This window comes from Lissotriton vulgaris, chromosome 5 (genome assembly GCF_964263255.1).
Source record: "Lissotriton vulgaris chromosome 5, aLisVul1.2, whole genome shotgun sequence".
In the NCBI taxonomy this organism is placed as follows: Eukaryota; Metazoa; Chordata; class Amphibia; order Caudata; family Salamandridae; genus Lissotriton; species Lissotriton vulgaris.
Window position 1 is genome coordinate 1,546,420,346 of NC_141693.1, and position 27,150 is coordinate 1,546,447,495.

At 42.5% G+C, this 27,150-nt stretch overlaps 15 non-coding genes across 15 annotated transcripts; all 15 read right to left on the reverse strand.

Moving 5' to 3' along the window:
* Positions 1-151: 151 nt before the first annotated feature.
* On the reverse strand, positions 152-224 carry TRNAR-UCG (transfer RNA arginine (anticodon UCG)). The gene has a single exon. It is a non-coding gene; the product is annotated as a tRNA-Arg (tRNA).
* A 644-nt stretch (positions 225-868) lies between these two features.
* On the reverse strand, positions 869-941 carry TRNAR-CCU (transfer RNA arginine (anticodon CCU)). Its single transcript has one exon. It is a non-coding gene; the product is annotated as a tRNA-Arg (tRNA).
* An 803-nt stretch (positions 942-1,744) lies between these two features.
* Positions 1,745-1,817, reverse strand: TRNAQ-UUG (transfer RNA glutamine (anticodon UUG)). Its single transcript has one exon. It is a non-coding gene; the product is annotated as a tRNA-Gln (tRNA).
* Positions 1,818-2,461: 644 nt separating this feature from the next.
* TRNAR-CCU (transfer RNA arginine (anticodon CCU)) lies at positions 2,462-2,534 on the reverse strand. The gene has a single exon. It is a non-coding gene; the product is annotated as a tRNA-Arg (tRNA).
* Positions 2,535-3,337: 803 nt separating this feature from the next.
* On the reverse strand, positions 3,338-3,410 carry TRNAR-UCG (transfer RNA arginine (anticodon UCG)). The gene has a single exon. It is a non-coding gene; the product is annotated as a tRNA-Arg (tRNA).
* A 2,230-nt stretch (positions 3,411-5,640) lies between these two features.
* On the reverse strand, positions 5,641-5,713 carry TRNAR-CCU (transfer RNA arginine (anticodon CCU)). Its single transcript has one exon. It is a non-coding gene; the product is annotated as a tRNA-Arg (tRNA).
* A 1,520-nt stretch (positions 5,714-7,233) lies between these two features.
* TRNAR-CCU (transfer RNA arginine (anticodon CCU)) lies at positions 7,234-7,306 on the reverse strand. The gene has a single exon. It is a non-coding gene; the product is annotated as a tRNA-Arg (tRNA).
* An 11,916-nt stretch (positions 7,307-19,222) lies between these two features.
* TRNAR-CCU (transfer RNA arginine (anticodon CCU)) lies at positions 19,223-19,295 on the reverse strand. Its single transcript has one exon. It is a non-coding gene; the product is annotated as a tRNA-Arg (tRNA).
* An 803-nt stretch (positions 19,296-20,098) lies between these two features.
* TRNAR-UCG (transfer RNA arginine (anticodon UCG)) lies at positions 20,099-20,171 on the reverse strand. Its single transcript has one exon. It is a non-coding gene; the product is annotated as a tRNA-Arg (tRNA).
* Positions 20,172-20,815: 644 nt separating this feature from the next.
* TRNAR-CCU (transfer RNA arginine (anticodon CCU)) lies at positions 20,816-20,888 on the reverse strand. The gene has a single exon. It is a non-coding gene; the product is annotated as a tRNA-Arg (tRNA).
* Positions 20,889-21,691: 803 nt separating this feature from the next.
* Positions 21,692-21,764, reverse strand: TRNAR-UCG (transfer RNA arginine (anticodon UCG)). Its single transcript has one exon. It is a non-coding gene; the product is annotated as a tRNA-Arg (tRNA).
* Positions 21,765-22,410: 646 nt separating this feature from the next.
* TRNAR-CCU (transfer RNA arginine (anticodon CCU)) lies at positions 22,411-22,483 on the reverse strand. The gene has a single exon. It is a non-coding gene; the product is annotated as a tRNA-Arg (tRNA).
* Positions 22,484-24,003: 1,520 nt separating this feature from the next.
* Positions 24,004-24,076, reverse strand: TRNAR-CCU (transfer RNA arginine (anticodon CCU)). Its single transcript has one exon. It is a non-coding gene; the product is annotated as a tRNA-Arg (tRNA).
* An 803-nt stretch (positions 24,077-24,879) lies between these two features.
* TRNAR-UCG (transfer RNA arginine (anticodon UCG)) lies at positions 24,880-24,952 on the reverse strand. The gene has a single exon. It is a non-coding gene; the product is annotated as a tRNA-Arg (tRNA).
* Positions 24,953-25,596: 644 nt separating this feature from the next.
* TRNAR-CCU (transfer RNA arginine (anticodon CCU)) lies at positions 25,597-25,669 on the reverse strand. The gene has a single exon. It is a non-coding gene; the product is annotated as a tRNA-Arg (tRNA).
* Positions 25,670-27,150: the final 1,481 nt, after the last annotated feature.

The window sequence follows — 27,150 nt, forward strand, 5'->3', positions numbered from 1 at the left end:
TTTTAGGCTGAAGATGCAATCTAAATGACTGTGCAGTATGTACTCCACTTCATGAATAATTAGGAATGAGAACATGATGGCTATAAGAGTATTGGAAGAGCCTGCTTCCATTCTGAACGGAAATCTGAGTTGTGTGACCATTGGCAAAAACCGACCACGAAGGGACTCGAACCCTCAATCTTCTGATCCGAAGTCAGATGCCTTATCCATTAGGCCACGCGGTCATATGTCCTGCTGAGCTTATTTGTATAATGTAGGTGGTATGCAAGGATGGGAAATATGATATTGATAGTTATTTAGGTTTACATCCCATTGTGTTTTTTCAGCTCCTTTCAATTAAAGCACTCTTTTGGAATCTATATAATGAGAATGTCACCAGTACGATAAGCTTTTGTTTTCTTTTTTGCATTTAAACCTCTTTCTTCATGAGATTAAAGCTCAGTTGTATGCTTTACATAGCTCTGGATATTTCCAGAAGTGGAGAGAAACTGTTTTGACAGTAGTACAAACTGCTCCTTTCTGGATATGCCAATTTACACACGCTCAAAGGTTGTATACGTTTCATGAATCCTGCCTTGCCCTATTCAAGTAGCTGAAAGCCTGTCACCACCTCTAGAAACAACAGTTACACCAATCCAATTCAAATCATTTTTTCCAAAGGAATATCTTCTGCCGGGTCAAAGTTGCATCTGACAAAGATAGGTGTTTAAAAATCTACTTTGTAGTTTCAGAACACCAACATGACCCTGAAGAGTACAGAAGTAAAATGGTACCATTTCAAAGTTCCTAATACCTCATAAGCTTCTGAGCGGAAGCATGTTATAAATATATAAATTTTTCTTGAAAAGTAAGAGCAGATATTGGTTTTCACCTCAGATGGGACTCGAACCCACAATCCCTGGCTTAGGAGGCAAGTGCCTTACCCATTAGGCCACTGAGGCACAGATAAACAGTTGCAGTCTAGAGGCATTATTTAAATGTATTCAATCGTCAAACACTGGTGTCTGCACACAGGACATTTCTCAGTTCTCTCCATAAGTAAACTTCCCATTTTCATCCTCTTCCATCCCCGACTTTAACACTCTGTTCTGTGCTATAATGGAGGCTCTGCATTTCGAGCAAGTGGAGAGAAATCGGAGGAGAACCACTTTCGACTCAACACTTCTTCTTTCCTGGATGCTTTTCTCAATAAACTGGGCTTTGACAGTGGTATCAAGCCGTCCTTGTCTTCAGCAGGACACAGAAACAGGCACCAAGTCTCCTAACCAAGTTCAACCACACTCTGCAACTTAATATACCAATGCTTTACAAATTAGCCAACTGTGTCATCAGCAAAGGCAGCCAATGTGCCAATCCTTTATAATTCTTCTGTAGTACTTCTCTTTCTCGTAGGCAAAATTAGCACTTTAACTGCACAAATCATACAGATTTTACACTTGAAGCACTCCATGAACACATACTTATACACCTTGCATTTCATCTACACACCCTTAAGCCAAAAACCCATTCTGTCAAGTCAAAATTCTGCAACCCTATTACATATTCCGTGCGTGTACATAGAAGCACTTCTTAATTCCACTAACATGAACAAGATTTTAGGCTGAAGATGCAATCTAAATGACTGTGCAGTATGTACTCCACTTCATGAATAATTAAGAATGAGAACATGATGGCTATATGAGTATTGGAAGAGCCTGCTTCCATTCTGAACGGAAAGCTGAGTTGTGTGACCATTGGCAAAAACCGACCACGAAGGGACTCGAACCCTCAATCTTCTGATCCAAAGTCAGACGCCTTATCCATTAGGCCACGCGGTCATATGTACAGCTGTGCTTATTTTTATAATGTAGGTGGTATGCAAGAATGGGAAATATGATATTGATAGTTATTTAGGTTTACATCCCATTGTGTGTTTTCAGCTCCTTTCAATTAAAGCACTCTTTTGGAATCTATATAATGAAAATGTCACCAGTACGATAAGCTTTTGTTTTCTTTTTTGCATTTAAACCTCTTTCTTCATGAGAATAAAGCTCAGTTGTATGCTTTACATAGCTCTGGATATTTCTAGAGGTGGAGAGAAACTGTTTTGACAGTAGTAAAAACTGCTCCTTTCTGGATATGCCAATTTACACACGCTCAAAGGTTGTATACGTTTCATGAATCCTGACTTCCCCTATTCAAGTAGCTGAAAGCCTGTCACCACCTCTAGAAACAACAGTTACACCAATCCAATTCAAATCTTTTTTTCCAAAGGAATATCTTCTGCCGGGTCAAAGTTGCATCTGACAAAGATAGGTGTTTAAAAATCTACTTTGTAGTTTCAGAACACCAACATGACTCTGAAGAGTACAGAAGTAAAATGGTACCATTTCAAAGTTCCTAATACCACATAAGCTTCTGAGCGGAAGCATGTAATAAATATATAAATTTTTCTGGAAAAGCAAGAGCGGATATTGGTTTTCACCTCAGATGGGACTCGAACCCACAATCCCTGGCTTAGGAGGCCAGTGCCTTATCCATTAGGCCACTGAGGCACAGATAAACACTTGCAGTCTAGAGGCATTATTTAAATGTATTCAATCAGCAAACACTGGTGTCTGCACACAGGACATTTCTCAGTTCTCTCCATAAGTAAACTTCCCATTTTCATCCTCTTCCATCCCCGACTTTAACACTCTGTTCTGTGCTATAATGGACTCTCTGCATTTCGAGCAAGTGGAGAGAAATTGGAGGAGAACCACTCTCGACTCAACACTTCTTCTTTCCTGGATGCGTTTCTCAATAAACTGGGCTTTGACAGTGGTATCAAGCCGTCCTTGTCTTCAGCAGGACACAGAAACAGGCACCAATTCTCCTAACCAAGTTCAACCACACTCTGCAACTTAATAGACCAATGCTTCACAAATTAGCCAACTGTGTCATCAGCAAAGGCAGCCAATGTGCCAATCCTTTATAATTCTTCTCTAGTACTTCTCTTTCTCGTAGGCAAAATTAGCACTTTAACTGCACAAATCATACAGATGTTACACTTGAAGCACTCCATGAACACATACTTACACACCTTGCATTTCATCTACACACCCTTAAGCTAAAAACCCATTCTGTCAAGTCAAAATTCTGCAACCCTATTACATATTCTGTGCGTGTACATAGAAGCACTTCTTAATGCCACTAACATGAACAAGATTTTAGGCTGAAGATGCAATCTAAATGACTGTGCAGTATGAACTCCACTTCATGAATAATTAGGAATGAGAACATGTTGGCTATATGAGTATTGGAAGAGCCTGCTTCCATTCTGAATGGAAAGCTGAGTTATGTGACCATTGGCAAAAACCGACCACGAAGGGACTCGAACCCTCAATCTTCTGATCCGAAGTCAGACGCCTTATCCATTAGGCCACGTGGTCATATGTCCTGCTGTGCTTATTTTTATAATGTAGGTGGTATGCAAGAATGGGAAATATGATATTTAGAGTTATTTAGGTTTACATCCCATTGTGTGTTTTCAGCTCCTTTCAATTAAAGCACTCTTTTGGAATCTATATAATGAAAATGTCACCAGTACGATAAGCTTTTGTTTTCTTTTTTGCATTTAAACCTCTTTCTTCATGAGAATAAAGCTCAGTTGTATGCTTTACATAGCTCTGGATATTTCTAGAGGTGGAGAGAAACTGTTTTGACAGTAGTAAAAACTGCTCCTTTCTGGATATGCCAATTTACACACGCTCAAAGGTTGTATGTGTTTCATGAATCCTGACTTGCCCTATTCAAGTAGCTGAAAGCCTGTCACCACCTCTAGAAACAACAGTTACACCAATCCAATTCAAATCATTTTTTCCAAAGGAATATCTTCTGCTGGGTCAAAGTTGCATCTGACAAAGATAGGTGTTTAAAAATCTACTTTGTAGTTTCAGAACACCAACATGAGTCCGGAGAGTACAGAAGTAAAATGGTACCATTTCAAAGTTCCTAATACCTCATAAGCTTCTGAGCGGAAGCATGTAATAAATATATAAATTTTTCTAGAAAAGTAATAGTGGATATTGGTTTTCCCCTCAGATGGGACTCAAACCCACAATCCCTGGCTTAGGAGGCCAGTGCCTTATCCATTAGGCCACTGAGGCACAGATGAACACTTGCAGTGTAGAGGCATTATTTAAATGTATTCAGTCGTCAAACACTGGTATCTGCACACAGGACATTTCTCAGTTCTCTCCATAAGTAAACTTCCCATTTTCATCCTCTTCCATCCCCGACTTTAACACTCTGTTCTGTGCTATAATGGAGGCTCTGCATTTCGAGCAAGTGGAGAGAAATTGGAGGAGAACCACTTTCGACTCAACACTTCTTCTTTCCTGGATCCTTTTCTCAATAAACTGGGCTTTGACAGTGGTATCAAGCCGTCCTTGTCTTCAGCAGGACACAGAAACAGGCACCAAGTCTCCTAACCAAGTTCAACCACACTCTGCAACTTAATAGACTAATGCTTCACAAATTAGCCAACTGTGTCATCAGCAAATGCAGCCAATCCTTTATAATTCTTCTGTAGTACTTTTCTTTCTCGTAGGCAAAATTAGCACTTTAACTGCACAAATCATACAGATTTTTACACTTGAAGCACTCCATGAACACATACTTACACACCTTGCATTTCATCTACACACCCTTAAGCTAAAAACCCATTCTGTCAAGTCAAAATTCTGCAACCCTATTACATATTCAGTGCCTGTACATAGAAGAACTTCTTAATGCCACTAACATTGACAAGATTTTAGGCTGCAGATGCAATCTAAATGACTGTGCAGTATGTACTCCACTTCATGAATAATTAGGAATGAGAACATGATGGCTATAAGAGTATTGGAAGAGCCTGCTTCCATTCTGAACGGAAAGCTGAGTTGTGTGTCCATTGGCAAAAACCGACCACGAAGGGACTCGAACCCTCAATCTTCTGATCCGAAGTCAGACACCTTATCCATTAGGCCAAGCGGTCATATGTCCTGCTGTGCTTATTTTTATAATGTAGGTGGTATGCAAGGATGGGAAATATGATATTGATAGTTATTTAGGTTTACATGCCATTGTGTTTTTTCAGCTCCTTTCAATTAAAGCACTCTTTTGGAATCTATATAATGAGAATGTCACCAGTACGATAAGCTTTTGTTTTCTTTTTTGCATTTAAACCTCTTTCTTCATGAGATTAAAGCTCAGTTGTATGCTTTACATAGCTCTGGATATTTCCAGAAGTGGAGAGAAACTGTTTTGACAGTAGTACAAACTGCTCCTTTCTGGATATGCCAATTTACACACGCTCAAAGGTTGTATACGTTTCATGAATCCTGCCTTGCCCTTTTCAAGTAGCTGAAAGCCTGTCACCACCTCTAGAAACAACAGTTACACTAATCCAATTCAAATCATTTTTTCCAAAGGAATATCTTCTGCCGGGTCAAAGTTGCATCTGACAAAGATAGGTGTTTAAAAATCTACTTTGTAGTTTCAGAACACCAACATGAGTCCGGAGAGTACAGAAGTAAAATGGTACCATTTCAAAGTTCCTAATACCTCATAAGCTTCTGAGCGGAAGCATATAATAAATATATAAATTTTTCAAGAAAAGTAATACTGGATATTGGTTTTTACCTCAGATGGGACTCGAACGCACAATCCCTGGCTTAGGAGGCCAGTGCCTTATCCATTAGGCCACTGAGGCACAGATAAACACTTGCAATCTAGAGGCATTATTTAAATGTATTTAATTGTCAAACACTGGTGTCTGCACACAGGACATTTCTCAGTTCTCTCCATAAGTAAACTTCCCATTTTCATCCTCTTCCATCCCCGACTTTAACACTCTGTTCTGTGCTATAATGGAGGCTCTGCATTTCGAGCAAGTGGAGAGAAATTGGAGGAGAACCACTTTCGACTCAACACTTCTTCTTTCCTGGATGCTTTTCTCAATAAACTGGGCTTTGACAGTGGTATCAAGCAGTCCTTGTCTTCAGGAGGACACAGAAACAGGCACCAAGTCTCCTAACCAAGTTCAACCACACTCTGCAACTTAATAGACCAATGCTTTACAAATTAGCCAACTGTGTCATCAGCAAAGGCAGCCAATGTGCCAATCCTTTATAATTCTTCTGTAGTACTTCTCTTTCTCGTAGGCAAAATTAGCACTTTAACTGCACAAATCATACAGATTTTACACTTGAAGCACTCCATGAACACATACTTACACACCTTGCATTTCATCTACACACCCTTAAGCTAAAAACCCATTCTATCAAGTCAAAATTCTGCAACCCCATTACATATTCAGTGCGTGTACATAGAAGCACTTCTTAATGCCACTAACATGAACAAGATTTTAGGCTGAAGATGCAATCTAAATGACTGGGCAGTGTGTACTCCACTTTATGAATAATTAGGAATGAGAACATGATGGCTATAAGAGTATTGGAAGAGCCTGCTTCCATTCTGAATGGAAATCTGAGTTGTGTGACCATTGGCAAAAACCGACCACAAAGGGACTCGAACCCTCAATCTTCTGCTCCGAAGTCAGACGCCTTATCCATTAAGCCACGCGGTCATATGTCCTGCTTTGCTTATTTTTATAATGTAGGTGTTATGCAAGGATGGGAAATATGATATTGATAGTTATTTAGGTTTACATCCCATTGTGTTTTTTCAGCTCCTTTCAATTAAAGCACTCTTTTGGAATCTATATAATGAGAATGTCACCAGTACGATAAGCTTTTGTTTTCTTTTTTGCATTTAAACCTCTTTCTTCATCAGATTAAAGCTCAGTTGTATGCTTTACATAGCTCTGGATATTTCCAGAAGTGGAGAGAAACTGTTTTGACAGTAGTACAAACTGCTCCTTTCTGGATATGCCAATTTACACACGCTCAAAGGTTGTATACGTTTCATGAATCCTGACTTGCCCTATTCAAGTAGCTGAAAGCCTGTCACCACCTCTAGAAACAACAGTTACACCAATCGAATTCAAATCATTTTTTCCAAAGGAATATCTTCTGACGGGTCAAAGTTGTATCCGACAAAGATAGGTGTTTAAAAATCTACTTTGTAGTTTCAGAACACCAACATGACGCTGAAGAGTACAGAAGTAAAATGGTACCATTTCAAAGTTCCTAATACCTCATAAGCTTCTGAGCGGAAGCATGTAATAAATATATCAATTTTTCTGGAAATGTAAGAGTGGATATTGGTTTTCAACTCAGATGGGACTCGAACCCACAATCCCTGGCTTAGGAGGCCAGTGCCTTATCCATTAGGCCACTGAGGCACAGAAAAACACTTGCAGTCTAGAGGCAATATTTAAATGTATTCAATCGTCAAACACTGGTGTCTGCACACAGGACATTTCTCAGTTCTCTCCATAAGTAAACTTCCCATTTTCATCCTCTTCCATCCCCGACTTTAACACTCTGTTCTGTGCTATAATGGAGGCTCTGCATTTCGCGCAAGTGGAGAGAAATTGGAGGAGAACCACTTTCGACTCAACACTTCTTCTTTCCTGGATGCTTTTCTCAATAAACTGGGCTTTGACAGTGGTATCAAGCCGTCCTTGTCTTCAGCAGGACACAGAAACAGGCACCAAGTCTCCTAACCAAGTTCAACCACACTCTGCAACTTAATAGACCAATGCTTCACAAATTAGCCAACTGTGTCATCAGCAAAGGCAGCCAATGTGCCAATCCTTTATAATTCTTCTGTAGTACTTCTCTTTCTCGTAGGCAAAATTAGCACTTTAACTGCACAAATCATACAGATTTTACACTTGAAGCACTCCATGAACACATACTTACACACCTTGCATTTCATCTACACACCCTTAAGCTAAAAACCCATTCTGTCAAGTCAAAATTCTGCAACCCTATTACATATTCCGTGCGTGTACATAGAAGCACTTCTTAATGCCACTAACATGAACAAGATTTTAGGCTGAAGATGCAATCAAAATGACTGTGCAGTATGTACTCCACTTCATGAATAATTAGGAATGAGAACATGATGGCTATAAGAGTATTGGAAGAGCCTGCTTCCATTCTGAATGGAAATCTGAGTTGTGTGACCATTGGCAAAAACCGACCAAGAAGGGACTCTGAGGTTCCGTGACAATTGTAAGTGGTGTTTTCGACTCGCACGAATATGGTCGAGTCTGGTATCTACGAACCCCAAAAGACGAGTTCAGTAAGTGTGCGCAGTTTCGCTGTGCTAACTTAAACCGTTCGTTTGCTACGTGGGTTTTTCATCTGTACCCACGGGTTCCATCTTAGATACGGCATCCATTTTGTCTCTTGCCCTCAAGTAGCCAGCGAATGGACGCTGTCCGCTTCGCGACCCTGGGACTCCCAAGATATTTGCGGAAGACACATGTCTTTTGTAAGTGTCTTTATGATGAGGGGGATGATACTGTAAGGCAGATGGCCCCGCTCGAGGCTCATCTTGCCGTGCCGGTTTATTGTCTCAGCCGTGGATCTCATTAGGCACGTCCCTTTGATGCCTGTATCTCGTGTTTCCCGATACCCCCCCTTTTACACCCTTTCCGATCTCCCCACTGTCTCCATCTTCCTCTGCACCTGTCTTTGTTCCTATTTCGATCTGTTTTACTGCCGATTGGAATGCACTAATGTTGGGAAGAAGGGTTTTTACAGTTGGGAACCGCCAAATGTTTCCGCACTTATGTTCCGGACCTTGTGTGTATCAAAGTGACCAAAGCGACCCCTCTGGGGGATAATTGTGGGAACCGGGTTGTAAACCTTTGTGTATCATGTTGTCCTATGGGTAAATTCTGCATAAAAGGAGCGATCCACAGAACCAATTTGAAGCAGTCTCCCCAAGTTGCACGTGTTGTACTTGTCGTGACTTCTGTGTTCCCTGCAGTAAATAAACCTTGAATCTTTGACGCCGAAGGAAGTGTCCCGTGTCTCTGTCATTCGTACGCCGGAGCAGGTTACCCACGAAGGTTTCAGGTGTTGTGCCCTGGCACCGCTGGGTTCTAAATAACCCAGTCCTTCAGTTGGCGCCCAACGTGGGGCTGCATCAGTGGTACCGGTCCAAGCCCGACGATCGTGAGGAACTTCGTGTGAAATCTCCGAGGGAAGGTGCACTCCGCTTCATCGATCCTGTTGTCGAAACAAGTGGCCCGAAGACTTTTCCCGCGAAGATTCCCGCCTCCTGACGGCTGCGACGGACTGCTGCCCTGACTGTAGACCTGTTTTGGCGCCTGGCGTAGACCTTGGTATAGCGAGACGATTGACGGGCCTTCCTGGTGACGCCATCGATCTTTGAGTTAAGTATTTGTGGGTCGCTCCCAGAGTCCTTAGTTGTTGACACTTTAGCGAGTGTTTTTGTTGTTGACGCTGTGTGAGTGTTTTTGTCGGTGACACTTTGCTAGCGTACTTTGTTGTGTTATTTGACGCCTGCAGCCGCCAAAAACCGAGGGTTTTTGCTCTTTGCTGGGACTTGGTAAATCCCGTAACCCTTGACGTTTGTGAAACTCGACTAGTGTGCAAGATGCCTGGTCGCAGTACTTTGTTTAGTTGTTTCAGACCTTGTGGTGCGGATTCCCGACTGGAGGACTCGTGTCCGATACCTCCGGTTGGAACTCCGACTTACGAACTATACAGTAAGCATGGGCTAGGCCCGATTACTTTTAATGATTACTGGATCCGATATACGAAGAAGGATGGTGTCCTTAGTTGGCCACCTCATGGTAGCTTTGAAACCCCGATTTTAGACAACCTAGAGGCTAAATTGTTCGAGAGAAAGTCAAGGCCGGCCATGTTTGATGCCTTTCGGTTGTGGCGTAAAGAAGCCCGACAGAAAGAAATCAGACAGACTAAACGAAATCAGAGAGATAGTGTTGCTGCCATTGTAAAGAAAGCGGAGCAATTTCAGCATGATAAGGAGGTTAAGGAAAAGGAAGTGTTTGATAGATTACAGTGTATGACTATAGATAAATGCTATCCTACTTTGCCTACGGAGTCGGAAAAGAAGGAAGAAGCAGTTGAGGATCCTTTAATGTCCTATCTTATGCAGTCGCCACCTCCGTACGTACAGGGTGCCGCAGCTCCGGCGGTTCCTCCTGTGCCTCTCCTTCCACCTATTCTCCCTTTGCCTGTTCCTCAACCTGCACCCGTTCTTCCGACTGTTCCTGCTCCTTTGCCTGTTGCTATCCCTACTGCTCCTCCGCTTCCACATACTCCTGCTCCCGCTACTGCTCCTGCTCTGTTAACTCCTGCTGTTGCTTCTGTTTCTACTCCTTCACTTGTTAGTCCTGTGTCCTATACTTCTCCCTCTACTCGTAGTCGTAATTCTCCTCTTGCGGCTAGCTTCTTTCATTCGCTCGGACCTGTTCTTGGGTCTGCTGGTTCAGATGGTCCTCAGAGACGTAGTCAGCTTCCTGGTAACAGGGAACGCGCTTCGCTATATAATATGGCGATGGGTTGGATGACACATCCTCTTAGAAATCCACCACGTATTGTACTCGACACATTTTGTCAATTCAATATCCCAACCCAGAGATTTGTGTTCGAAGAAATGTGTAAGGTCCTTCGCGATCAGATATCGGCCGACGCACCTGACGAGGTGCTGACCGCTTTGTCTGATTTGCAGCTTCAGTTCTCGACTGGACTGATAGTGGATACCAACGTTCGACGTGCTGTCGAGCGGTTGCTATCTTTTCGTCCCACTCCTATACCTCAAGCTTTGTTTGTTGAGGATGTCGAAAGACAACCAGACGAGTCTGGTCAGTTTCCTATGCGAGAAGTTCCGCCAGTTTGGATGCCAGGTAATCCTGCAGCTAACCCCCCGATTCCGCCATTCTTTCAGAGAGTGTGGATACATCTCCCATGGAAACGCTCAGAAGTGTTGCAGGTGAAACAATCCTTGCCTGACCCTCGCAAAAATCCTGCAGGGTATTATAAAGAATTGTCGCAGCTCGTAGACGCTACGGTAATGAATCTAGCCGATATTGACATGCTGTTTGGCAATGTCGTACCGCAACCGGTATGGGCTAAGATTCGCCAGGAAAACCATCCGAATGAATTAGGTGGTGCTTGGGCTGCCATTGTAGCGGCGGATGCTCGACAAGTTGGTGGTGCTAAACCCGAGCAATTGGTTGCTGATCTTCCTCAAAGAATAATAACGTTAATGAAAACTCTTATGCCAGCTATGAAGGTGAATTGGGAAAAATTGTCAGCTTGTAAACAAAAGAAGGACGAGAGTGTCTCCGACTTCTTTACGAGGTTTGAGGAGGCATTCATTGATCATAGTGGACAGGATATGGGTACTGAGGGTGGTCAAAGGTTGTTCGTGGATAAATTTGTTTCGAACTTATTGCCCGATTTGAGCAACAAATTGAAGAATTCAGAAAGTGCGTGGGCCGTTTCTACTTCAGCTCAGATATTGGCCACGGCACAATATTATGAGAATAGAGAGAAAGAAGAGAGCGACCGTGCTGATAAAAAGACGAAAGAACTTAAAACTAAAGTGTTGTTGCAGCAAGCCTATCCTCCACGTTCGAATCAGAATACTTCGCAACAAAATAGATCGCAGCCGCAATCAAACCGATCACAATCTCGTAATGATTCCTCTTTCCAAAGATCGTCATTAGGATACAATCAATGTGCTTATTGTAGACAGGAGGGACATATCAAATTCAATTGTCCTGTTCTAAACGAACGTAATAGTGGTAATCCATCTAGAGGAGGTCGTGGTGGTTCACAGCAGGCACCACGTGGTAGAGGTCGTGGTGCCCAGAATGATCGTTCAGATAACTCATCAAATTCTGATAATTGTTTTGATCAACGTGGATCGTCGCAAGGACGCTCTGCGCAGTACAATGTAGACGATTATTACGTCGATCAGGGAACTGACGACAGTAATTACTAGGACAGCCATAGACAAGGAGAGGGAGTGGTATCAGTTCCGGTTGATCAGAGAGGGCCTTACGTCGCAGTTGCTACATCGGGCGTCGTTGAGCCTTTTCTGTTGGACACTGGTGCAGCGAAAAGTTCCATTAAGCATTCGAAACTCCCTGGCGCACCTTTGTCTGGCTTAACAAATGTTTCCGTTGGATTCTCTGGCGCCCCCGTTAGCAATCCAGTTTCACGCCCTTTGCCCCTTACAATTGGGCCTCGTGAACTAGAAGCTCCGTTGATTTTGACTACTGGCTGTGGTGAAAATCTTTTGGGCCTGGATTTGCTTAAACGTTTGTATGCAACTCTGTATTGTTCTCCTGCGGGTGTAAAGCTTACGCTGGGAGAGAGGGTTGTCTCTCCTATGTACTTGTCTCTCGATAAGCTTCCACCGGAATTGAGTTCTCTTCCTGCATCTTTGTGGGCAACAGGTCCCAATGATGTGGGCCTGCTTGACATCTCCCCTTATGTTGTTCAGTTAAAATCTAATGTGCGGTTGCCACGTATTCCCCAGTATCGGATCTCTCTTGATGGTGAACGAGCATTGTTAGCGATCATCTATGATCTGATCGAGAAAGACGTTATTGAGGAAACACGGGGAAACGTGTGCAACAGCCCTGTACTGCCCATTCTAAAACGTACTGATCCTTCGAAACCACCTGTTTATCGTTTTGTTATCGATTTATGGGAGGTGAATAAAATTGTGATTCCTCAGTTCCCCGTTGTGCCTGACATCACGGCACTACTGACTCTGATTCCAGCTTCTGCATCGTGGTTTTCAGTGATTGATTTGAAGAATGCGTTCTTCAGCATTCCCATTGCAGAGGAGAGTAGAGACCTTTTCGGTTTCTCTCTTGGTGGACGCAGCTTCCGGTTTAAATGCGCTCCTCAGGGCTACTGTGAAAGTCCATCGATTTACAGTCAAGCCTTGAAGGGTCAACTGGATGCGTTTAGGTTGCCGGCTGGTGCGGCCTTAATCCAGTACGTCGATGACCTATTGGTGGCTGCTGATACTCAGGACATTTGCAAAATTGCTACGGTGTCGTTGCTGCAACATCTCTGCGAGTTAAATCACAAGGTGTCACCTTCTAAACTCCAATATTGTTGTCAAGAAGTAACCTATCTAGGTCACTTATTGTCAAAGGAGGGAAGGCGGTTGACCCCAGAGAGAATTGCAGCGATTGCGCGAATGGCTGTGCCAACAACCCAAAGAGATGTGCGTGCCTTTTTAGGTATTACGTCGTACTGCAGGCAATGGATTCCTAATTTTTCATTGCTAGCGAAACCATTAGTGGCTCTCACGTGCAAGGATGTTTCAACTCCTTTACCATGGACGGAAGAATGTCAGAAAAGTTTTTCTGAATTACGTGATTCATTGTGTTCGGCTCCTGTGTTAGGTACTCCTGACTATAGCAAGCCGTTTACATTATATGTTCACGAGAGGGAAGGTTGTGCGTTGAGTGTCTTAACGCAACCTTTTGGTGGTAAGCAACGTCCATGTGCATATTTTTCCTCGACCTTGGACCCGGTAGCTAGAGCATTGCCGAGTTGTTTACGAGCAACGGCGGCAGCTGCGGTCTCCATCCGACAATCATCAGGATTGGTCATGGATAATATGCTTACGGTGATGGTTCCGCATGCAGTCGACACTCTTTTGAATCGTACGAAAACTCAGCACTTGACGAGTGCGAGGTTGTCTGGGTACGAGTTGACGCTGTTGGCAAGCCACATTCAAATAAAACGTTGTAATGTTCTGAACCCGGCAACTTTGTTACCAATTAGCTCAGAGTCAGATGAAATAACAGAACACAATTGTTATTTGAGGACAGAGGAGGAAACAAAAGGTCGAGTGGACCTTAAAAACACCCCATTGGAAGACCCAGATGGAACACTGTATGTGGATGGTTCATGTTTCAAGTTGCCGAATGGCGATGTGACTACTGCTTATGCTGTTGTAACATTGAATACTGTTGTTGAGACTGCGAGGTTAAATCAGAATTCTGCCCAAGCCGCAGAGCTGATCGCTCTCACTAGAGCGTGTGTGTTAGCGAAAGGGAAACGTGTGAATGTGTTTACCGACAGCCAATATGCCTTTGGCGTCGCACATAGTTTTGGACGGTTGTGGAGAGAGAGAGGTTTTCTAACATCGCATGGTACGAAGATTCAGCATGGCCAGCTTGTGAATGATCTTTTGGATGCACTTACGTTGCCTAAGCAAGTGGCGATTGTCAAATGTAGTGCGCATCGTAAGGTGACGGATGATGTTGGTCGTGGTAATGCGTTTGCGGATGAGACTGCTAAGGAGACTGCCCGGAACCTTAGCACTCGAATGTATGTGACGAGTTCGGTTAGGTGGCCTACAGAATCGAGTATGTGTGAGGACACTATTGAGAGTGTGAAAGCAATTCAGAATGAGGCCACCGAGACTGAAAAGATGAAGTGGAAAGAAAGTACGGGAAAGTTGGATGCAAGTGGTTGTTGGATTGATTTATCGGATCAGAAAAGGTGGATGTTGCCCGATGCGTATGTGCTGGCCGTTGTGACAATGGCGCATGGGTTAGCACATATTAGCGCGAAAGGTATTTGTAAGTTGCTGTCCCCTGTGTGGAAGAATGATGGTATTACGAAATGTGCTGAACGCTTGGTTAAGAACTGTATGGTGTGTATGTTGTACAATCCTGGTAAGGGAACCCCAACTCCTCCTGGCAGTTTTGCTCCCCCTTCATGTCCCTTTGAGGTGATTCAATTGGACTTCATCCATATGGAGCGATGCAATAACCTGAAATACGTTTTAGTTGTGGTTTGCGCATTCTCCCGATGGATCGAGGCCTATCCTCTCAAAGACAATACTGCTTTGTCTACTGCGAAAATCCTACTGAAGGAATACTTTCCTCGGTATGGAATGCCTAGAGTTGTGTGGTCAGATAACGGAAGTGAGTTTGTGGGGAGTGTGATGAAGAGTGTGTGTAAGGGCCTTGGAATTAATCAGAAATTCCATAGCGCCAACCATCCCCAGTCAGCTGGTTTGGTTGAAGGGTATAACGGCACCCTTAAACTAAAACTAGCAAAGATTCAGGCTACGACTGGTCTCTCGTGGCCTGACGCTTTACCCTTAGCATTACTGTCAACTAGGGCGACTGTACACTCCCGAGTGGGGCTTAGCCCCTACGAAATAGTGTTCGGTCGTCCTGCGAATGTTTGGGGGGTTCCTAGGCCAGGTGCGTTCTGTGATCTTGAGTATCCAATGTTGATCGATTATCTTCATGACTTGACTGCTAAACTGAGGTTAATTCACCAACAGGTTCACGAAGCACTGCCGACGCAGACGGAAGGTCCAGGCCACCAGCTCCAGCCCGGAGATTGGGTGGTAACGCGAAACTTTTCGCGCAAGAACAATTTGGATCCCAGGTTCACTGGTCCCTACCAGGTCCTCCTTGCCACGAGAACTGCAGTTCGTCTTGAGGGACGGAAGAATTGGGTGCACGCCACCCACACCAAAAAGGTCCCTATTCCGTTGCCGGCAGACTCGTGGGTGAGGAGAGGCATTGCATCAACTGAAACCGAAGGATTGCCGGCATTTGTACCTTTCAGTGACGCACAACCTGTCGGAGAATCCTCAGTGCAGCAAAAAGACACTGTTGAACATTTGTCATCAAAAGACTCAAGACCAGAACATTCAGCTGATCAACAGGACGCTGTCCCTTCGACGGATCCTTTGTTTGACGAACAGACACGTCCTGGGAAAACCCGATACTTTTTGCGATCTAGCACCAGAGACTAATAAAAGATCCTGTTCTGTCCCTTGACAATTGCATTATCCCGTTTTCCACGATCAATTTGAACATTTGTATCATTGTGATTATTTTTGTATATATTCATTGAGTTTCGTTCCTTACACTTTTTGCTTCCACAGCTGAGAAACATTGTTTTCGCATATATATATTTGTGAAATAAAGACCGTAGGGCCGCGCGCGTACTTCCTTCTGGTTAGTAGGTCTTGACACTAGGTTAAAGACCGTCGGTTCCTGGGAACTCCTAGGGATTGACTACTGCTACACAGAACGAAGTGCGTCAAGAAACGTTGCGGACGGTCGTAGGGGATGGCATTTTCAAAGCTGATGGACTTGGAAGGAGCTCAAGCGCAAAGATTCAAGCTGCGGCAACTCAGTCGTACCAAATGTTTTATATTCCAAATATTTGTATTGTTTTTGACTGTTTCTGCATTACTGGCGGGTGGGGTGTATTACACGATGTCTTACTTCTTACCTTCTGCTATACCTACTCCTACCCCTGACCCTAAACTCACCTCCACTGTTTCTCCTCATTCTTTTCATATCTTACCTGAACACGAGCAGGCTAGACGTGCAGAATTCCGCAATAATTCCTTTATTCAGCTCCTTCACCAGCATCAGTTAGTGGTTAACACTACTAATTGTTGGGTGTGTGGGTTGATGCCACATACTACGGATAAGGGAATTCCATATCTGGTGTTACCGTATAGTTCCCAAGGGTCTGCTCGAGCATTTCAAACAATGTTTCGAAGCGCACTAGGTTTCCACCCCATTCGAGAACCACGTTCCCCCTACTCTGGTCCTACCTCGTACCAGAAACCTTTGTCTATAGCAATTGAAGACTTAGATAGCGATATCCATGATCCCTCGCTTATTCCTGAAGAAGAGGTACAAGCCTATAGGGTCCTGAGTAGAGGCGAGTATAGTGTGTTCACTAGTGAAAAACAGCTTAAAAGCTCGCCTCCGATATGGGTCGTACCCCACATTGGTAATTTTTGTCTAATAGGTCGTGGCCGAAGATCGAAAGCCCGACTTGGAGAGAGTGCTTGCACTGAAAATTACATTCTGCCGATGGTCTCGTCCCCTGTGTTTTTGGCTGCCAAGGGTACATACTTTATCTGTCATGATCGTGCGTATGCATGGTTGCCCTCTGACTTCATGGGCTCATGTTTTATCGCAAACTTGTTGCCTCCGACGTTTACTGTAGATGCAGATTATCACAAGACTAGAGTTGTGAGAGGCGTAATTAGCGAAGAGGATACTGCCGGTCAAGAGGCAGGAGACTTTTTCAAGGGTTTCCTCCCGTTTTGGGGACCTATGGTTAATAGTAGGAACAGTTGACTCGAGTGGTAGAATCGACAGCTAATATTACTGCCAGTGCCCTTGGTAATATCACCACTGAACTTCAGGCGGATAGACTTATGACGTTACAAAACCGTATGGTTTTAGACGTGATCTTAGCAGATCGAGGTGGGGTATGTAAGGTGATCCATTTGAGCTGCTGTATTTTCATTCCTGATAACGCTCCGACTGTCTATCAAGCCATCTCGAAGTTGCATAAGATCTCCGAATCCATACACGTGGATGTAGGGGATTGGACGCTACTTGGATGGTTTTGGGGCCTGATGTCGACTTGGGGTTGGAAGATTCTGATGATCATCGGAGTCGTTGTGGCGTTCCTGTTCACGTGTTGCCTTTGTGTGCAGTGCGGTCCTGCCTTATGTGGCCTCTGTGCTACAACGTGTATGAGACAGCCACCTGTTACCAAGGGGACTAGGTTGGACAGAGCTATGCTACAGCAACATCTCGATGGTCTGATGAATATCGAATATGATTCCGACTAGTGCTTGCCTACATGAGGGCAAAAGGAGCGTCTGAGGTTCCGTGACAATTGTAAGTGGTGTTTTCGACTCGCACGAATATGGTCGAGTCTGGTATCTACGAACCGCAAAAGACGAGTTCAGTAAGTGTGCGCAGTTTCGCTGTGCTAACTTAAACCGTTCGTTTGCTACGTGGGTTTTTCATCTGTACCCACGGGTTCCATCTTAGATACGGCATCCATTTTGTCTCTTGCCCTCAAGTAGCCAGCGAATGGACGCTGTCCGCTTCGCGACCCTGGGACTCCCAAGATATTTGCGGAAGACACATGTCTTTTGTAAGTGTCTTTATGATGAGGGGGATGATACTGTAAGGCAGATGGCCCCGCTCGAGGCTCATCTTGCCGTGCCGGTTTATTGTCTCAGCCGTGCATCTCATTAGGCACGTCCCTTTGATGCTTGTATCTCGTGTTTCCCGATACCCCCCCTTTTACACCCTTTCCGATCTCCCCACTGTCTCCATCTTCCTCTGCACCTGTCTTTGTTCCTATTTCGATCTGTTTTACTGCCGATTGGAATGCACTAATGTTGGGAAGATGGGTTTTTACAGTTGGGAACCGCCAAATGTTTCCGCACTTATGTTCCGGACCTTGTGTGTATCAAAGTGACCAAAGCGACCCCTCTGGGGGATAATTGTGGGAACCGGGTTGTAAACCTTTGTGTATCATGTTGTCCTATGGGTAAATTCTGTATAAAAGGAGCGATCCACAGAACCAATTTGAAGCAGTCTCCCCAAGTTGCACTTGTCGTGACTTCTGTGTTCCCTGCAGTAAATAAACCTTGAATCTTTGACGCCGAAGGAAGTGTCCCGTGTCTCTGTCATTCGTACGCCGGAGCAGGTTACCCACGAAGGTTTCAGGTGTTGTGCCCTGGCACCGCTGGGTTCTAAATAACCCAGTCCTTCAGTTCGAACCCTCAATCTTCTGATCCGAAGTCAGACGCCTTATCCATTAGGCCACGCGGTCATATGTCCTGCTGTGCTTATTTTTATAATGTAGGTGGTATGCAAGGATGGGAAATATGATATTGATAGTTATTTAGGTTTACATCCCATTGTGTGTTTTCAGCTCCTTTCAATTAAAGCACTCTTTTGGAATCTATATAATGAAAATGTCACCAGTACGATAAGCTTTTGTTTTCTTTTTTGCATTTAAACCTCTTTCTTCATGAGAATAAAGCTCAGTTGTATGCTTTACATAGCTCTGGATATTTCTAGAGGTGGAGAGAAACTGTTTTGACAGTAGTAAAAACTGCTCCTTTCTGGATATGCCAATTTACACACGCTCAAAGGTTGCATACGTTTCATGAATCCTGACTTGCCCTATTCAAGTAGCTGAAAGCCTGTCACCACCTCTAGAAACAACAGTTACACCAATCCAATTCAAATAATTTTTTCCAAAGGAATATCTTCTGCCAGGTCAAAGTTGCATCTGACAAGGATAGGTGTTTAAAAATCTACTTTGTAGTTTCAGAACACCAACATGACTCTGAAGAGTACAGAAGTAAAATGGTACCATTTCAAAGTTCCTAATACCACATAAGCTTCTGAGCGGAAGCATGTAATAAATATATCAATTTTTCTGGAAAAGTAAGAGTGGATATTGGTTTTCACCTCAGATGGGACTCGAACCCACAATCCCTGGCTTAGGAGGCCAGTGCCTTATCCATTAGGCCACTGAGGCACAGTTAAACACTTGCAGTCTAGAGGCATTATTTAAATGTATTCAATCGTCAAACACTGGTTTCTGCACACAGGACATTTCTCAGTTCTCTCCATAAGTAAACTTCCCATTTTCATCCTCTTCCATCCCCGACTTTAACACTCTGTTCTGTGCTATAATGGACTCTCTGCATTTCGAGCAAGTAGAGAGAAATTGGAGGAGAACCACTCTCGACTCAACACTTCTTCTTTCCTGAATGCGTTTCTCAATAAACTGGGCTTTGACAGTGGTATCAAGCCGTCCTTGTCTTCAGCAGGACACAGAAACAGGCACCAATTCTCCTAACCAAGTTCAACCACACTCTGCAACTTAATAGACCAATGCTTCACAAATTAGCCAACTGTGTCATCAGCAAAGGCAGCCAATGTGCCAATCCTTTATAATTCTTCTGTAGTACTTCTCATTCTCGTAGGCAAAATTAGCACTTTAACTGCACAAATCATACAGATTTTACACTTGAAGCACTCCATGAACACATACTTACACACCTTGCATTTCATCTACACACCCTTAAGCTAAAAACCCATTCTGTCAAGTCAAAATTCTGCAACCCTATTACATTTTCCGTGCGTGTACTTAGAAGCACTTCTTAATGCCACTAACATGAACAAGATTTTAGGCTGAAGATGCAATCTAAATGACTGTGCAGTATGTACTCCACTTCATGAATAATTAGGAATGAGAACATGATGGCTATAAGAGTATTGGAAGAGCCTGCTTCCATTCTGAATGGAAATCTGAGTTGTGTGACCATTGGCAAAAACCGACCACGAAGGGACTCGAACCCTCAATCTTCTGATCCGAAGTCAGACACCTTATCCATTAGGCCACGCGGTCATATGTCCTGCTGTATTTATTTTTCTAATGTAGGTGGTATGCAAGGATGAAAAATATGATATTGATAGTTATTTATGTTTACATCCCATTGTGTGTTTTCAGCTCCTTTCAATTAAAGCACTCTTTTGGAATCTATATAATGAAAATGTCACCAGTACGATAAGCTTTTGTTTTCTTTTTTGCATTTAAACCTCTTTCTTCATGAGAATAAAGCTCAGTTGTACGCTTTACATAGCTCTGGATATTTCTAGAGTTGGAGAGAAACTGTTTTGACAGTAGTAAAAACTGCTCCTTTCTGGATATGCCAATTTACACACGCTCAAAGGTTGTATATGTTTCATGAATCCTGACTTGCCCTATTCAAGTAGCTGAAAGCCTGTCACCACCTCTAGAAACAACAGTTACACCAATCCAATTCAAATCATTTTTTCCAAAGGAATATCTTCTGCCGGGTCAAAGTTGCATCTGACAAAGATAGGTGTTTAAAAATCTACTTTGTAGTTTCAGAACACCAACATGACTCTGAAGAGTACAGAAGTAAAATGGTACCATTTCAAAGTTCCTAATACCACATAAGCTTCTGAGCGGAAGCATGTAATATATATATCAATTTTTCTGGAAAAGTAAGAGTGGATATTGGTTTTCACCTCAGATGGGACTCGAACCCACAATCCCTGGTTTAGGAGGCCAGTGCCTTATCCATTAGGCCACTGAGGCACAGATAAACACTTGCAGTCTAGAGGCATTATTTAAATGTATTCAATCTTCAAACACTGGTGTCTGCACACAGGACATTTCTCAGTTCTCTCCATAAGTAAACTTCCCATTTCCATCCTCTTCCATCCCCGACTTTAACACTCTGTTCTGAGCTATAATGGACTCTCTATATTTCGAGCAAGTGGAGAGAATTTGGAGGAGAACCACTCTCGACTCAACACTTCTTCTTTCCTGGATGCGTTTCTCAATAAACTGGGCTTTGACAGTGGTATCAAGCCGTCCTTGTCTTCAGCAGGACACAGAAACAGGCACTAAGTCTCCTAACCAAGTTCAACCACACTCTGCAACTTAATAGACCAATGCTTCACAAATTAGCCAACTGTGTCATCAGCAAAGGCAGCCAATGTGCCAATCCTTTATAATTCTTCTGTATTACTTCTCTTTCTCGTAGGCAAAATTAGCACTTTAAGTGCACAAATCATATAGATTTTACACTTGAAGCACTCCATGAACACATACTTACACACCTTGCATTTCATCTACACACCCTTAAGCTAAAAACCCATTCTGTCAAGTCAAAATTCTGCAACCCTATTACATATTCCATGCGTGTACATAGAAGCACTTCTTAATGCCACTAACATGAACAAGATTTTAGGCTGAAGATGCAATCTAAATGACTGTGCAGTATGTACTCCACTTCATGAATAATTAGGAACGAGAACATGATGGCTATAAGAGTATTGGAAGAGCCTGCTTCCATTCTGAATGGAAATCTGAGTTGTGTGACCATTGGCAAAAACCGACCACGAAGGGACTCGAACCCTCAATCTTCTGATCCGAAGTCAGACGCCTTATCCATTAGGCCACGCGGTCATATGTCCTGCTGTGCTTATTTTTATAATGTAGGTGGTATGCAAGGATGGGAAATATGATATTGATAGTTATTTAGGTTTACATCCCATTGTGTGTTTTCAGCTCCTTTCAATTAAAGCACTCTTTTGGAATCTATATAATGAAAATGTCACCAGTACGATAAGCTTTTGTTTTCTTTTTTGCATTTAAACCTCTTTCTTCATGAGATTAAAGCTCAGTTGTATGCTTTACATAGCTCTGGATATTTCCAGAAGTGGAGAGAAACTGTTTTGACAGTAGTACAAACTGCTCCTTTCTGGATATGCCAATTTACACACGCTCAAAGGTTGTATACGTTTCATGAATCCTGACTTGCCCTATTCAAGTAGCTGAAAGCCTGTCACCACCTCTAGAAACAACAGTTACACCAATCCAATTCAAATCATTTTTTCGAAAAAGGTATATCTTCTGCCGGGTCAAAGTTGCATCTGACAAAGATAGGTGTTTAAAAATCTACTTTGTAGTTTCAGAACACCAACATGACTCTGAAGAGTACCGAAGTAAAATGGTACCATTTCAAAGTTCCTAATACCACATAAGCTTCTGAGCGGAAGCATGTAATAAATATATCAATTTTTCTGGAAAAGTAAGAGTGGATATTGGTTTTCACCTCAGATGGGACTCGAACCCACAATCCCTGGCTTAGGAGGCCAGTGTCTTATCCATTAGGCCACTGAGGCACAGATAAACATTTGCAGTCTACAGGCATTATTTAAATGTATTCAATCGTCAAACACTGGTGTCTGCACACAGGACATTTCTCAGTTCTCTCCATAAGTAAACTTCCCATTTTCATCCTCTTCCATCCCCGACTTTAACACTCTGTTCTGTGCTATAATGGAGGCTCTGCATTTCGCGCAAGTGGAGAGAAATTGGAGGAGAACCACTTTCGACTCAACACTTCTTCTTTCCTGGATGCTTTTCTCAATAAACTGGGCTTTGACAGTGGTATCAAGCTGTCCTTGTCTTTAGCGGGACACAGAAACAGGCACCAAGTCTCCTAACCAAGTTCAACCACACTCTGCAACTTAATAGACCAATGCTTCACAAATTAGCCAACTGTGTCATCAGCAAAGGCAGCCAATGTGCCAATCCTTTATAATTCTTCTGTAGTACTTCTCTTTCTCGTAGGCAAAATTAGCACTTTAACTGCACAAATCATACAGATTTTACACTTGAAGCACTCCATGGACACATACTTACACACCTTGCATTTCATCTACACACCCTTAAGCTAAAAACCCATTCTGTCAAGTCAAAATTCTGCAACCCTATTACATATTCAGTGCATGTACATAGAAGCACTTCTTAATGCCACTAACATGGACAAGATTTTAGGCTGAAGATGCAATCTAAATGACTGTGCAGTATGTACTCCACTTCATGAATAATTAGGAATGAGAACATGATGGCTATAAGAGTATTGGAAGAGCCTGCTTCCATTCTGAACGGAAAGCTAAGTTGTGTGACCATTGGCAAAAACCGACCACAAAGGGACTCCAATCCTCAATCTTCTGATCCGAAGTCAGACGCCTTATCCATTAGGCCACGCGGTCATATGTCTTGCTGTGCTTATTTTTATAATGTAGGTGGTATGCAAGGATGGGAAATATGATATTGATAGTTATTTAGGTTTACATCCCATTGTGTTTTTTCAGCTCCTTTCAATTAAAGCACTCTTTTGGAATCTATATAATGAGAATGTCACCAGTACGATAAGCTTTTGTTTTCTTTTTTGCATTTAAACCTCTTTCTTCATGAGAATAAAGCTCAGTTGTATGCTTTACATAGCTCTGGATATTTCTAGAAGTGGAGAGAAACTGTTTTGACAGTAGTAAAAACTGCTCCTTTCTGGATATGCCAATTTACACACGCTCAAAGGTTGTATACGTTTCATGAATCCTGACTTGCCCTATTCAAGTAGCTGAAAGCCTGTCACCACCTCTAGAAACAACAGTTACACCAATCCAATTCAAATCATTTTTTCCAAAGGAATATCTTCTGCCGGGTCAAAGTTGCATCTGACAAAGATTGGTGTTTAAAAATCTACTTTGTAGTTTCAGAACACCAACATGACTCTGAAGAGTACAGAAGTAAAATGGTACCATTTCAAAGTTCCTAATACCACATAAGCTTCTGAGCGGAAGCATGTAATAAATATATCAATTTTTCTGGAAAAGAAAGAGTGGATATTGGTTTTCACCTCAGATGGGACTCGAACCCACAATCCCTGGCTTAGGAGGCCAGTGCCTTATCCATTAGGCCACTGAGGCACAGATAAACACTTGCAGTCTAGAGGCATTATTTAAATGTATTCAATCGTCAACCACTGGTGTCTGCACACAGGACATTTCTCAGTTCTCTCCATTAGTAAACTTCCCATTTTCATCCTCTTCCATCCCCGACTTTAACACTCTGTTCTGTGCTATAATGGAGGCTCTGCATTTCGAGCAAGTGGAGAGAAATTGGAGGAGAACCACTTTCGACTCAACACTTCTTCTTTCCTGGATGCTTTTCTCAATAAACTAGGCTTTGACAGTGGTATCAAGCCGTCCTTGTCTTCAGCAGGACACAGAAACAGGCACCAAGTCTCCTAACCAAGTTCAACCACACTCTGCAACTTAATAGACCAATGCTTTACAAATTAGCCAACTGTGTCATCAGCAAAGGCAGCCAATGTGCCAATCCTTTATAATTCTTCTGTAGTACTTCTCTTTCTCGTAGGCAAAATTAGCACTTTAACTGCACAAATCATACAGATTTTACACTTGAAGCACTCCATGAACACATGCTTACACACCTTGCATTTCATCTACACACCCTTAAGCTAAAAACCCATTCTGTCAAGTCAAAATTCTGCAACCCTATTACATATTCAGTGCGTGTACATAGAAGCACTTCTTAATGCCACTAACATGAACAAGATTTTAGGCTGAAGATGCAATCTAAATGACTGTGCAGTATGTACTCCACTTCATGAATAATTTGGAATGAGAACATGATGGCTATAAGAGTATTGGAAGAGCCTGCTTCCATTCTGAATGGAAAGATGAGTTGTGTGACCATTGGCAAAAACCGACCACGAAGGGACTCGAACCCTCAATCTTCTGATCCGAAGTCAGACACCTTATCCATTAGGCCACACGGGCATATGTCCTGCTGTGCTTATTTTTATAATGTAGGTGGTATGCAAAGATGGGAAATATGATATTGATAGTTATTTAGGTTTACATCCCATTGTGTTTTTTCAGCTCCTTTCAATTAAAGCACTCTTTTGGAATCTATATAATGAGAATGTCACCAGTACGATAAGCTTTTGTTTTCTTTTTTGCATTTTAACCTCTTTCTTCATGAGATTAAAGCTCAGTTGTATGCTTTACATAGCTCTGGATATTTCCAGAAGTGGAGAGAAACTGTTTTGACAGTAGTACAAACTGCTCCTTTCTGGATATGCCAATTTACACACGCTCAAAGGTTGTATACGTTTCATGAATCCTGACTTGCCCTATTCAAGTAGCTGAAAGCCTGTCACCACCTCTAGAAACAACAGTTACACCAATCCAATTCAAATCATTTTTTCCAAAGGAATATCTTCTGACGGGTCAAAGTTGTATCCGACAAAGATAGGTGTTTAAAAATCTACTTTGTAGTTTCAGAACACCAACATGACGCTGAAGAGTACAGAAGTAAAATGGTACCATTTCAAAGTTCCTAATACCTCATAAGCTTCTGAGCGGAAGCATGTAATAAATATATCAATTTTTCTGGAAAAGTAAGAGTGGATATTGGTTTTCACCTCAGATGGGACTCGAACCCACAATCCCTGGCTTAGGAGGCCAGTGCCTTATCCATTAGGCCACTGAGGCACAGATAAACACTTGCAGTCTAGAGGCATTATCTAAATGTATTCAATCGTCAAACACTGGTGTCTGCACACAGGACATTTCTCAGTTCTCTCCATAAGTAAACTTCCCATTTTCATCCTCTTCCATGCCCAACTTTAACACTCTGTTCTGTGCTATAATGGAGGCTCTGCATTTCGAGCAAGTGGAGAGAAATTGGAGGAGAACCACTTTCGACTCAACACTTCTTCTTTCCTGGATGCTTTTCTCAATAAACTAGGCTTTGACAGTGGTATCAAGCCGTCCTTGTCTTCAGCAGGACACAGAAACAGGCACCAAGTCTCCTAACCAAGTTCAACCACACTCTGCAACTTAATAGACCAATGCTTTACAAATTAGCCAACTGTGTCATCAGCAAAGGCAGCCAATGTGCCAATCCTTTATAATTCTTCTGTAGTACTTCTCTTTCTCGTAGGCAAAATTAGCACTTTAACTGCACAAATCATACAGATTTTACACTTGAAGCACTCCATGAACACATGCTTACACACCTTGCATTTCATCTACACACCCTTAAGCTAAAAACCCATTCTGTCAAGTCAAAATTCTGCAACCCTATTACATATTCAGTGCGTGTACATAGAAGCACTTCTTAATGCCACTAACATGAACAAGATTTTAGGCTGAAGATGCAATCTAAATGACTGTGCAGTATGTACTCCACTTCATGAATAATTTGGAATGAGAACATGATGGCTATAAGAGTATTGGAAGAGCCTGCTTCCATTCTGAATGGAAAGATGAGTTGTGTGACCATTGGCAAAAACCGACCACGAAGGGACTCGAACCCTCAATCTTCTGATCCAAAGTCAGACACCTTATCCATTAGGCCACACGGTCATATGTCCTGCTGTGCTTATTTTTATAATGTAGGTGTTATGCAAAGATGGGAAATATGATATTGATAGTTATTTAGGTTTACATCCCATTGTGTTTTTTCAGCTCCTTTCAATTAAAGCACTCTTTTGGAATCTATATAATGAGAATGTCACCAGTACGATAAGCTTTTGTTTTCTTTTTTGCATTTTAACCTCTTTCTTCATGAGATTAAAGCTCAGTTGTATGCTTTACATAGCTCTGGATATTTCCAGAAGTGGAGAGAAACTGTTTTGACAGTAGTACAAACTGCTCCTTTCTGGATATGCCAATTTACACACGCTCAAAGGTTGTATACGTTTCATGAATCCTGACTTGCCCTATTCAAGTAGCTGAAAGCCTGTCACCACCTCTAGAAACAACAGTTACACCAATCCAATTCAAATCATTTTTTCCAAAGGAATATCTTCTGACGGGTCAAAGTTGTATCCGACAAAGATAGGTGTTTAAAAATCTACTTTGTAGTTTCAGAACACCAACATGACGCTGAAGAGTAGAGAAGTAAAATGGTACCATTTCAAAGTTCCTAATACCTCATAAGCTTCTGAGCGGAAGCATGTAATAAATAT